The sequence below is a fragment of the Carlito syrichta genome, unplaced genomic scaffold, assembly GCF_000164805.1.
Source record: "Carlito syrichta isolate Samal-C Ts95f unplaced genomic scaffold, Tarsius_syrichta-2.0.1 Scaffold138743, whole genome shotgun sequence".
Taxonomy (NCBI): domain Eukaryota; kingdom Metazoa; phylum Chordata; class Mammalia; order Primates; family Tarsiidae; genus Carlito; species Carlito syrichta.
The window spans coordinates 648,303-661,307 of NW_007082839.1; the positions used below are offsets into that span (position 1 = coordinate 648,303).

The 13,005-nt window shown below is 44.2% G+C and overlaps 1 protein-coding gene across 1 annotated transcript in view; it reads left to right on the plus strand.

Moving 5' to 3' along the window:
- The window catches only part of SAMD3 (sterile alpha motif domain containing 3), a 51,379-nt gene that overhangs the window by 4,828 nt on the left and 33,546 nt on the right, over nt 1–13,005 (plus strand). The window lies entirely within an intron of this gene.

Consider the following 13,005-nt stretch of genomic DNA (forward strand, 5'->3'; position numbering starts at 1 on the left):
GGGAACGGCCACTGCACTCCAGTCTGGGGACAGGTGAAACTCCAACTCAAAAAAAAAAAAAAAGATATTTAGACGCCAAACAGTAATAATAAATGAGTTTTTTGTGTACATAAATGTAGTTCTTCTCTTTCTCTCTCTCTCTCTCTCTCTCTCTCTCTCGTTGGAGTCTCACTCTGTCGCCCAGGCTGCAGTGCAGGGGCACACTCATGGCCACCGCAGCCTCAACCTGCTGGGCTCAGATGATCCTTCTGCCTCAGCCTTCCAAGCAACCAGAACTACAGGCGCATGCTATCATGCCCGACTAATTTTTTTTTATTATTATTGTAGAGATGAGGTCTTGCCAAGTTGCCGGGGCTGGTCTTGAACCCTCAGGCTCAGACATTTCACTCACTTCTACCTCCTGAAGTGCTGGAATAACAGGCTGAGCCACCAAGCCCAGCCTATAAATGTAGTTCTAATGTGAAACTTTTTATTTTCTTGGAAGGGAATTTTTTTATTTATTCAAGTGATGTGTGGTACAAAATGAAGATCAAATTCTCTAGTCTTTGTATGGAAAATTGAAGTTTTGAAATAATATTATATGCTTTTCAACTATCCATTCATAAGAGAAAAGGACTTTTCTGTCATAAACTATCGAGGGTGACTGGTGGAATTTATTCAGTGAATAATGTTCTGTAGAATAAGCCTTAGGTAGAGTTTTTGTTTTTGAGTTTTGCAGTTACTACTTTATCTTGACTGCTTTCCTGGCAGAGACACTGCTTTGGTAAACATTTCCCTTGCGTTCTCACACTGAATTTTATACGGTGTAATATTTCAATATACTGCTTACAGTGGAACAAAGGAAAACTACAAACTTAGAGAACCACACACAGGATGTGGTGCAGAGACAAAAGCCCTGAGGACCATTGCAGGTAAGGTGAGACCCGGCAGCCATGGCTTCCCCTAGACCGTTTCAAAGTCACGTGGCCCATGCAGCTCTAAGTCACATGACACATTGTCTTCAGTTACTGACCAGCAGATGCTTTTCCTTAATGTACTAATATTGAAAGGAGAGACTGGCAGCTTGCACAGGGAAGAATCAGGCAATAGCCAAGCCGCACCATGGGCATGGTCCTGCCCAGTTTCACAATCCCTTTACGTGACCAGCTCTAGTCCAAACAGCAGTCCTGCAAGGTGGGCGTTCCTCGTTCTTTTTAATAAACGAGTATAGCTGAGATTTATGGAAGTCAAGGGCTTTCTGGCTGGTTGAGTTTTTGGCACAAGATCCCATCACCCCTTCTAACATGACGCTGCTCACTGCAGCTGGTCCCATCTGTTGAAGTGTCAGTAGAGACAGGAAGAAGGGTGATTATTCCCGGGGGTACCTACCCCACGACCAAGTACCTAGTACCTAGTCTCAGTATCCTCATCTGCAAATCGGGAACAATAACTATACCTTCTCATGATGCTCTTGTGAGGACTCAAAATAGATAAAGCCTGGAGTGCTAGGCAGAGCGGAAGCTCATGGACGGCACTCGGTGTATAACTGTTTCTCCAGTCCTACTCCCAGCAGTGTCTTATTTTCCTTCCCCTACTTGCTACCAGTGGGAGGTGAGCATGCAACCTTCTATACATGTAGGTCTCTTCTCTAAGCTCTCTGATGATGTTAGATGCCCATGATAGTCTTGCAATACTGACAGGGCAGGATTATTCCTATTTTTTCACAAGGCTCGTCAAAGGGATAGCCCCATGTTTCATGGTATTTCTCATCCTTTATAGCGCATGGCAAGGGGGGAGGGAAAAAAAATAGGATTGGCTTAGAAATGAGAGAAGTAAGAGGGCTTGGGAAAACTGATACTCCCCCTCCCCCAATCTTTCTCTAGTACTGAAGTCCTTCCTGAACCGTGGGCTTGTCTGTTGACCACCTGCTGCCCATCTCTGCAGACATAACCTCAGGGCCAAGGGGTCTAAAATGAATTCATCTCCTCTGCCTCTGGGGGTAAAAAACTAAAATCTACTGAATGCAAGACCAGGAAAGTTTGCGGTAAGAGAAACCTTCCCAGCATCCAAGGACAAAGCTTGTAAGTTCCCGGGTAGGAAGGAGCAGGTGCTGGAAAGTCAGTGGCAGAGCTGACCCTCCTGTTCTCCTGGGCCACGCCATCAGCGTGTCTGTCTCTGGGCTGCTTGCCTGTCTGGTCTGTCTCTGGCAAATGATGGCCTTGCCATGCCCTCCCCTTCAAAGGAAATTCTCCCTGAAAACAGCTCAGGTCCTCCCAGCCCACTGACTCCTCTTCTACACACAGCGTGGATCAGGTGTCCCCTCCCTAGCAAACAGCTGTGTGGAGCAAGAAGCCAATAAGGGCAGGGCAAGGGAACTTTTTATTTAAATTTTAAATATTTTTTATTTTACAAATTTTAATTTTAGATTCAGGGGGTACACACGCATATTCGTTACATGGACATACTGTATAGTGGTGGGGATTGGGTCTCAGGTGGCCCATTTCCCAGATAGTGAACATTGTGCCCTGTAGGTAGTTTCTGAACCCTATCCCTCTCCTCATTCCCTGCTTATTGGTGTCCGCAGTGACCATCCTTGTGACTGTTTGGCTCCCACATTATGAGTGAAAACAAGCAGTGTTTGGTTTTCTGTTTCTGAGTCAGTTTACTTAGGATAGTGACTTCCAGCTTCACCCATGTTGGAGCAAAGGACATGATTTCTTTCTTTTTGATGGCTGTGTAGTATTCCGTGGTGTATATATACCACATTTCATCATCTACTGATCGCTTGATGGGCATTTAGGTTGATTGCCTATCTTTGCATTGTGAATTGTGCTGCAGTGAACGTGCAGGGGCAAGTGTCTTTGTTATATAGCGACCTCTGTTCCTTGGGGTACATCCCTAGTAGTGGGACTTCTGGATCAAATGGTAGACCTACTTTTAGTTCTTTGAGAAATCTCCATATCGCTTTCCATAGAGTTTATACTAATTTGCACTTGAGTGGTATACGGTGGCATCTCATTGTGGTTTTAATGTGCATTTTCCTGGTAATGAGGGATGTTGAGGATTTTTTCATATATTTGTTGGCCTTCTGTGTATCTTCTTTTGAGGGATGTCTGTTCAAGCCATTTGCTCACTTTTTAATGAGGTTGTGTGCTTTTTTCTTTCTGATTTGTTTGAGTTATTTGTAGACTCTGGATATTAGTCCTTTGTCAGATGTATAATTTGTGAATATCTTCTCCCATTCTGTAGGTTGCCTCTTTGCTCTGTTGATTATTTCTTTCACTGTACAGAAACTTTTTAGTGTAGTTAAGTCCCACTTATTTTTATCCTAATTGCATTTGCTTTTGGAGCTTTAGCTATAAATTCTTTGCCTAGGCCAATGTTCAAAAGAGTTTTTCATAGGTTTTCTTTTAGGTTTTTAGGTTTCCATATCTGACACTTAAGTATTGAATCCCTTTTGAGTTAATTTTTGTATACGTGGGGAGAGAGGGATCAAGTATAATTTTTCTGCGTGTAGCTATTCAATTTTCCCAGCACCATTTGTTGAATAGGGTGTTCTCTGCCCCCCCACCCTGCCCCGTGTATGTTTTTTGTCTGCTCTGTCAAAGAATAGTTGTTGTAGGTATTTGAGTTAATGTCTGAATTCTCTATTCTGTTCCATTGGTCAGTGCATCTGCTCTTGTATCAGTAGCATGCTGCTTTGGTAACTACAACTTGTAGCATAATTTGAAGTCAGGTACTATGATGTCTCCAGCTTTTTTCTTTTTGCTTAGGATTGCTTTGGCTATTCTGGCTCTTTTTTATGGGGAACCTTTTTTTTTCTCTCCCCTCCAATGTCCTATCTCAGGCAGTGGCTCCATTGGTCCTACCCTTGAACCCTTATTCATTCAACAGTTATTGATGAAGCATTGTCACATGACTTTAGTATCAGGTTGTGTAGCTCCTATCTCTGCTCAGGTCCTCCTCTAGCAAGCCTCCAGTGACATTCCAGGCCAGACCAGTGGCCCTTCTACATATCTTCTGTGTATCTCTTGCTTTACTTATAAAACTAGATAATGGGATATATTCCTTTAAGGTCTATATTCTCTCGTTAGACTACACGTACTCCAAGTATTATGTATATATAATACATATACATAATATATAGCATATATATGTATTATAAGTTTTTTGCCATCATAAACCAAGTATTTTGCTTGACTCTTAGCACACAGGCACTCAATAGGAATTTTAAAATTGAATGGAGGAGCCAAAGAAAGACTGAGTATATTTTCATGGAACACGATCAGTATTTGAATCACATCAATTTCCCTTTAGACTTTTAGTGCAATCCATACTAAATATGCTAATTTTCAAAATAAAGCCAAACTCCAGGAGTTGAGAAGCCATTCACTTACAGCAGGCTAGAAAACTGAAGGTATTTGGCCACAGAGCTTTTACGAAGCCAACTGGTTTCAGAGGTAAAGAGAAGTGGGGGGAACAAGTGCCAGCTGTGGACTGTCACTCACTGGGTTCAAATCCTAACTCCTTCCCTTACCCAACAAGTGGTCTCTCACCACGTGGGACAGGAACACCCACCTTGATATGTAGTTCATGAAGCTCCAATGAGATAATGCATCAGAGTACCTGTGACCATCCCATGCAAGGTGACACTTACTATTCTCATGATATTTTTCCCTATGTTTCCTAAAATGCACATATGCTTTCCCTCCAGATGATTTGCAAACAGAAAGAAAAAGAAGGGCCTAAACACTTAGAAATTCACCTGACTCTGACTCTTTTTTTTTTTTTTTGAGTTGGAGTCTCACTCTGTCGCCCAGACTGTAGTGCAGTGGCTGCTCCCGGTCACCGCAGCCTCGACCTGCTGGACTCCGGCGATCCTTCTGCTTACAAAGTCTCTCACAACAATAAAAATGAGGTGTGGGTGTCCCAGATGAGTTGAGTGTCCCAGGGAAACACTAGGGTCCTGTGGCACAAGACTGTTTTCCTCAGCGACTGCTGACACTGTGCTCTTTATTGAATTGTTTAAATGCCCTTTCTGGATAGAGTAATCCTTAAGTTCCCTCCTCATCATGTGGTATAATTTTGCCTGGAGGGGGAGGGGGAATTTTTTTTTGGTAATGTTATTATTTGTTTTTTGTCTACCCTATTTGAAACTGCTCACTTCTCTTTTAGTTCCTAATCAGGGATGAAATCAGATAAACAAGTAGAGGTTTCCTAAATGTTACTTTAAAAACATTTCACCTGAGCTTTAAATAACTGTGTGTAGACGTTTTGCTTTTGCCTTTGGCTATCATTAGAAATTAGTCATGGTTTCGTGCATATTTTAAAATTATTTTAATGACAGACTTTTTTTTTGGTCTGACTACTACTACGAAATGAATCAGACTGGACTTATCCTGGTTCTGCTCCATAAGTCAGTGACTCTTCAACACTGTTGATGTAGTATCCACAGGCACTTTCACAGGGTAGCTTAGACAAAGGGGCCACACTGAGTGTGCGTGTCCCATCCCAGTGTGTAACAAAGGGAAGTCTGTTCAATGATGTGTGCTGTCCTAGTCATAGGTCCATTCGCACAAGTTCCAGTTGGATGTGTGATTCGTTTCCTCAATACCTACATCTGTATCTTCTACAGGCCAAGAGCCTGGGGGTGGGAGGATGTCAGGAACCAGTCTTATTCACTTTTGCAGTGCCTGACACGGGTGCTCAACAATGGTCCCTACATGGAGAAGCAGATATATTAAGTATTTTCTACAGTTATGGGCGGAAGCTCACGCCTGTAATCTCACCACTTTGGGAGGCCAAGGCAGGAGGATCGTTGGAGGCCAGGAATTTCAGACCAGCCTAGGCAACATGAGACTCCACCTCTACAAAAAGCTTTTTTAAAAAATCAGCTGAACCAGGCTTGGTGGCTCAGTCTGTCATCCCAGCACTTTGGGAGGCTGAGGCAAGAGGATTGCCTGAGCCTGCGGGTTCAACACCAGCCTAGGCAACTTGGCAAGACCTTGTCTCCACAATAAATCAAAAATTACCCAGGCGTGGTAGCTCGCTCCTGTAGTTCTGACTACTGGGAAAGTTGAGGTGGAAGGATCGCCGGAGCCCAGCAGGTCAACGTTGGGGTGGCTGTGAGTGTGCCACCACACTCCAACCTGGGTGACAGAGTGAGACTCCAACTCAAAAACTAAACAAAAATTAACTGTGTGGTGGTACACACCTGTAGTTCCAGCTACTCATGAGACTGAGGCAGGAGGATTACTTTTGAGCCCAGGTGTTTAAGGCTCCAGTGAGCTATGATTGTACCTCTGTGCTCCAGCCTGGGCAACAGACCAAGACTCCACCTCTATTTCTTTTTTTAAAGTGTTTTCTGTGATCTCGTCTTAATTGAGTAAAATCTATGTGAGCGTAATAGAAAATGAAAGACCCTAGTAGGAGAACCTTGGGGTGAGATGTGATATCTTGAGATCCATTGCCACCCATGGTAGTTCAGTCATAGCTGTATTAGGCAGATGGGTGGGGTGGGGGTAAGTGGAGGTATTAGACCCTGATGCCAGCCCTGCTAATGGCCAGGGCTGGTGAGTCTGGAGATTCAGGATAAGCAAGCATGTAAGAATAGAGCTGTAAATCCTAGCCCTGCCATTGACCAGCTGAGTAAACCTGGGCAAGCCATATAACCTCTGCAGGTCTGTCTCACTTATCTGTAAAATAAATATGAGGTCCGGCAAGTAACTTTGCAAACTCGTCTTAGAAAAAGTGCTACATAGTGGGAATCTGCCGGGGGAGTTGGGGGCACATCTCATCAACAGGGTACCTGCATAATGAACATTTGTATACTAACCCTGAATTGTACCCCACATCTTTAAAATTTAAAAAAATTAAAAGTCAAAGAAAAAAAGAAAAAATGCTACATACCTCACTGCTGAATATCAACTTCGAAGTACTCCCCTTAGGAAGCTATGCACTGACACCAGCACTCAGTACACCCATCAAAGCAATTTTGGAACTCTTTTTCTGGAATGGCCACCAGAGCCACCGTCGTATTGCCCTTGATTTCCTGAATGTCATCAAATGCCTTCCTCTCAATATTTCCTTTATCTTTGGGTAAAGAAAAAGTCATTGGAGGCCAGATCAGGTGAGTAAGGAGGGTGTTCCAATACAGTTTTTTGCACCGTGTTGCCAACTTACATGCACAGTGGCAAGTTTGCGAACTTAATTATCAGATCTCAGCAAACAACAATGGCAGCCCCGATGGCCATTCCAGAAAAACAGTTCCAAAGTTGCTTTGACAGGCGGACTAGGCACTGGCATCAGTGCATAACTTCCTGGGGGGAGTATTTCGAATGTGACTGCAATCCGTTGTATTCAGCAGTGAGGTATGTAGCACAGTTTCTAGGATGGTTCGCAAACCTAATAGTTGGACCTGGTGGAAAAATCAGTTAATTTATGGAAAATTCTTTATTATTGAGTTGGTGTCTCACTCTGTCGCTCAGACTGTAGTGCAGTGGCCGCTCCCAGCCACCGCAGCTCGACCTGCTGGGCTCCGGCGATCCTTTCGCCTCAGCCTTCCGAGTATTGCCGGAATTACAGTCGCGCGCTACCACGCCCGACTAATTTTTTGATTTATTGTAGAGATGAGGTCTCGCCTGCCCAGGCGGGTCTCAAACCCGCGGGCTCAGGCAATCCACTCTCCTCAGCCTCCCAAAGGCGTGGGATTACAGGCTGAGCCACCAAGCCCGGCAATTTATGGAAAATTCTTAGTGTCTGACACATCGTAGGAACTCATGGGTTTTACCTTTTGTTTTTATTACCCGGTCAGTCACCAAGACACAGGGTTTAAAGAGACTCAAAAAATCCTTGTCTCGGTTCTAAATTCTGGTCTCTGGGGACCCTAGGGAGAAGCAGCAGGGTTTGCAGCAGGAAGTGCAGGTAGCTAGCGGTGCCTGGAAGCCTTCCCAGGACTCAGGGCTCCAGGCAAAAGGAGGCAAGGTTTCAACCCTCCTACAAGGCCTGGGACATTGATTGTTGCCATAGAAAGCACAGCAGAAACAAGTCCTATGAACTGGTCTGTACAATGAGGAAGGAGGAAAGCTTCAAGAATCTGAGTAAGGAAACCCACTGAGGGGGTCAGAGACAACACAGGTGATGAACTGGCACGTTTATATGCCGAGTCCTAGGGCAGCAGGACAAAGATCTCAGCGTGAAATGCAGGGTCCTGACATTTCCTACCACATGGATGTGTAGAACAGTCTGTGCAAAGGTACACACACTTGAAGTAGTATGGAGGATTCCGTTTGGAGTAAGGAAGTATTTTTGGAATGCGAGGAATAGAGGCAGAAGAAATGGACTTGCTGTAAGTGGTGAGAGATGCAGTTAGAGATCAGGAGGGAATGTGCCTATGCTATGCTAATAAGGAGGGCAGGGCTCCCTAACCTTGCTATGCTAATGAGGAGGGCAGGGCTTCCTAACCTTTCTATGCTAATGAGGGCAGGGCTTCCTAACCTTGCTATGCTAATAAGGAGGGCAGGGCTCCCTAACCTTGCTATGCTAATGAGGAGGGCAGGGCTCCCTAACCTGCCTGCACATTAAATTCGCTTAAGGGACTTAAAAATACCCTTGCCACCGGGCTCAGTGGCTCAGCCTGTAATCCCGTGCCTTTGGGAGGCTGAGGTGAGTGGATTGCTGAGCCCGCGGGTTTGAGACCCGCCTGGGTAGCGAGACCTCATCTCTACAATAAATCAAAAAATCAGCTGGGCGTGGTAGCGCATGCCTGTAATTCTGGCTACTTGGAAGACTGAGGTGGAAGGATCGCCAGAGCCCTGCAGATCAAGGCTGCAGTGGCCGGGAGCGGCCACTGCACTGTCCAGTCTGGGCGACAGAATGAGACTCCAACTCAAAAAAAAAAAAAAAAATGCCCATGCCCCAAACGGGTGTTTCTCAACTCCAGTGTACTTACAAATCACTCAGGAATCTTGATACAATGCAGATTCTGGTTTAGTAGGTCAGGTGTCAGGACTGAGACTCTGCCCTTCTTAATGGTAGTGCCGTTCTAGGTAGTCACCTTTGAGACGTAAGGCACGAGGCCATCAAGAACGTCTAAGGGTGGGACTTGTGCAACAGTACTTCGTCAAGTTTCACCAATAACCCTAATGTATCATTAAGGTTGAAAACCAATGTTGTAGCTTACAGGGAATCACCAGATTTAAGCAGTGAAGTGATTTAATGAGGGGGAGGACGGGGTTTGCTAAGTGGTATGTTTTTTCCTGTAATTGGGTGATTGTGTAATTGGGTGATTGTGATACCGTCATCCGAAATAAGACAACAAATATGGCCGGGCTCGGTGGCTCAGCCAGGCATCCCAGCACTTTGGGAGGCCGAGGCGAGTGGATTGCCTGAGCCCGTGGGTTCGAGACCCAACTTGGCGAGACCTTGTCTCTAAATTAAATAAAATATTAACCAGGCAGGTAGCGTGCGCCTGTAGTTCCAGCTCCTTGGAAGGCTGAGGCAGAAGGATCACTGGAGGCCAGCAGGTCGACACTGGGGTGGCCGTGAGTGTGCCACTGCACTCCAGCCTGGGTGACAGAGTGAGACTACAACTCAAAAAAAAAAAAAAGGGGGAAGAAAGTTGACCTAGATCCACTCAACCCTGAAGCAACACATTTTAGTACTTCTGAACTACAGAATAGTACTACTGCACTGTTTTGCAACAACTGAGTAGGTAGGTCATGTCTCATTCCTTTTTTTAAATGTATGAATGAGGAAGAAAAAAAGAGTCTCAGGCATGATACCTCTGTGAGGCTGTTTATGTAAATGTCATGGCAATAATACTTAAAGAAGATAAAGGCTAAGTTCGGGGAACGGGGAGATAGAAATGATCTGTTTATTTATTTTTGCTTCCTTTTTTGACTAGTCAGAGTCCCAAAGACTCCTGGGTCCTTGAATCTCACACAGGCAACCAAGAACAAGGAGGATCTGAGAGGCACCTGTCTGACTGTGTCACAGCACAGTGCCGGATGTCATTCATGTCTGTCTCCCTTCTTTGTGCTTGGTTATAGGTTTGCATGTGCATTTCAGATACTAAATTCCTCTGGAGGTCTCATAAATTGATTAGCAGACGTGAAAGCCAGGCGCTGTGAAACATAAATTAAAAGCAAATATCAAAATCCTGAGAATGTGAAGCAAACCTTTTCTGAATGAGTGACAGCGTTTCTTTCGTATGTCATGCGTGCTTTGCAGGGACGTTCAGTGTTTTTGGAGATAGCTGACTCACCTTGTTCGTTGGCGTGTGTTACTTTACTTGGTAAAGTAAAGTTCTTTTCAAAACTTCCTGCTTGCTTTGCTTTCTTAGCAGCAGAAACAATTGCTAAGGTAAAGTGGGTAATTCCCATGTTACTGACATAACTAACACAAAGGCACTGTCACTCAGACTGGAGTGTAGTGGCATTCTCTTGGCCACCCACTGCAGTCTCGACCTGCTGGGCTCTGGCGATCCTTCCACCTCAACCTTCCAAATAACTGGAACTACAGGCACATGCTATAACACCCAGCTAATTTTTTTGTTTTTTTAATTGTAGAGATGAGGTCTTGCCAAGTTGCCCAGGCTGGTCTCAAACCCGCAGACTCAGGCAATCCACTCGCCTTGGCCTCCCAAAGTGCTGCAATTATAGGTTGAGCCACTGAGCCCGGCCAGAAAACAAATTCTTTAAACAGGTAGCCAAGCCTCTCCTAGCTTCTTCCTCTCCTTCCTTGTCCCCAAAGCAGTTAAACTTTTAGATGTTGGTGAGATCACATGCCAACTACTTTCAGAGTTGATCACAGAAAACTAGATATCTTTATCTATACTATTCTGTGAATAAAATCTGCAGGCTTGGGTGAAGAGAAGAATAAAATGAAAGTGGGATGCCAAGGTAGAGCTGCTTGTGGAACACAATATTTCAATTCTCTCCCTGGAGAACATGGCTTTTTTCACTGCTTTCTCTTCCAATAGTGGGAGCCCTACCGCTGTTGGTATTTCAGATGTGAAGACCAAGCCCTGCAGCCAGAATGGCTGTTCTTTCACAGAGAAGTGCTCTACTTGTCCCTTGTTCTCCCTAGAGGACCAGAAAGCAGTACCATTTTACAAGACTAGAAAGGTATCACAGTTCCTCAAGATAAACAGATGATGTCCAGATGGGTGCCCTTGGAGAAGGATGTCATTTGTGCACTGAAGTTTGGGGAAATAGAAGTGATTTATGAGCCGACTATGACTCCAGAAGTCAACCAGTGTTCAGTTGAGTGTGATGTGAACTCTGTCCTCGGTCCTATAAAGAAGCCAGAAGCCGCATGAAGTGCAGCTGAAGCCTGGTGAGATGCTGAGAAAACAGCGCTTGGAGGGTTTGTTTTTGGTGTGTTTGACCTTTTTTGTCATTCTCCACTGCCACAGTGTTGTTCTCGCGTACCTTTTGTGTTTTCAGAGGACTCTGCCCCAATCTCCAGATCTGCCTTTTTACCATTTATACCCCGCTGGTTTTTGTATCTCAAATATATGGGCTTAGTGACCTGGCACAACTGGCAGGTTGGCTTGGTGCCTTGCTAGTCCATAATTTCTTTGTCACGAATGGGTTGTTTTAGTATAACAGAACTCTCCTTTTTGAAAGATGGCAAGTTTATGTATTAAAACACAAGACTATGGAAGTAAAGACCATCTCACTCATAGGATGTTACATGTAATACTTCGTTTCTCTTTCAAGCATTCCTTAATCTTCCTACCGCCTTTTTGTCACAAACTATTTCACTCAACAAGGACATGGGGAAATCCAAACAGACAAGTAGCTGAGACATAGTTGAGACATAGTTGAGTGATCACCTGGCCAACCTTGGGTCACTCTGTGTGGGAGATTCAAAGGAGGAAGACCACCTTAGCGCCAAGAGAGTAGGGGAGGGAGTAGAATCCACCTGAGGAGAAGGCTTAAGATCACCCTAGAAAATTGAGGGAAACTGAGGGCATTCTGGGTTAGTGAAACAACTGCTCACAGCATGCATAGTGCATTCTAGAGATTTAGTAAAGCATGTGACTTGACTGGAACTGAGGACTCATGTTGTGTATCGTTGGCAAGATAGTACACAAAATCCTAATTATGAAATAACAGGAATTCAAATTTGGGACAAGAAGTCACACATCACTGAATTTTATTTTTTCTCATAGAACTTGAAAATTCCATCACCTGTTTTATTTAGGAAGCGACAGTTTGGGACTCTTAAGTTTCTAATTCATAAATATTGAAGCTTTCTGGTTTGAAGGTTCAAGGGTTTACTTTTTCCCTGAAGCAATATCATCCACTTTCATGAGGATGAAATAACTGCTAACACTCAGTAGCTCCAAATGGGGTCTAAATGCAGAAAACAGATAAATATTTTTCCTTCCAAATGCAAATTTTTACATCCAAATATGTCAAAAAATCCTAAGTTATTTTCCTCTTCCTGGGGAGCTCCAGGAACCCAGAGGGGGATAATTAAAGGATGGGACTGTCTCAGAGTTGCTCTTAGAAATAGAAAGCAGTAATTCTACTCTCAGGGGGAGACCACATGCTGAAGATGTTATTGGTCAAAGAGATTAACATAGTAAACTCGCTGCATGCTGTGTAATTGAAGGAATAGAAGACTTCTGAATCACCGTGTCACTCAATATATGGGTTACATTGTCAGCAAACAGAAAGATTATCATGCCTATGACAATTGAGAAAAGGGTGAAATTGTGCCTGATGGATCATGAAAGGCAGACATCTAGTAAGGCTAAGTATTGGATATGAACTTGCGGGTCTCTTATACGCTTGACCTTTATGGGACTTTTACATTTGAAGTTATAATACCACACTGGTTTCCAGTGACCTTTCAGTACCAGAAATAGTATTTGAAATGTATTAAAAGAACTAGGAAGCCGGGCTTGTTGGCTCAGCTTGTAATCCCGTGCCTTTGGGAGGTTGAGGTGAGTGAATTACCTGAGCCAGCGGGTTCGAGACCTGCCTGGGCAACTTGGTGAGACCTCATCTCTAC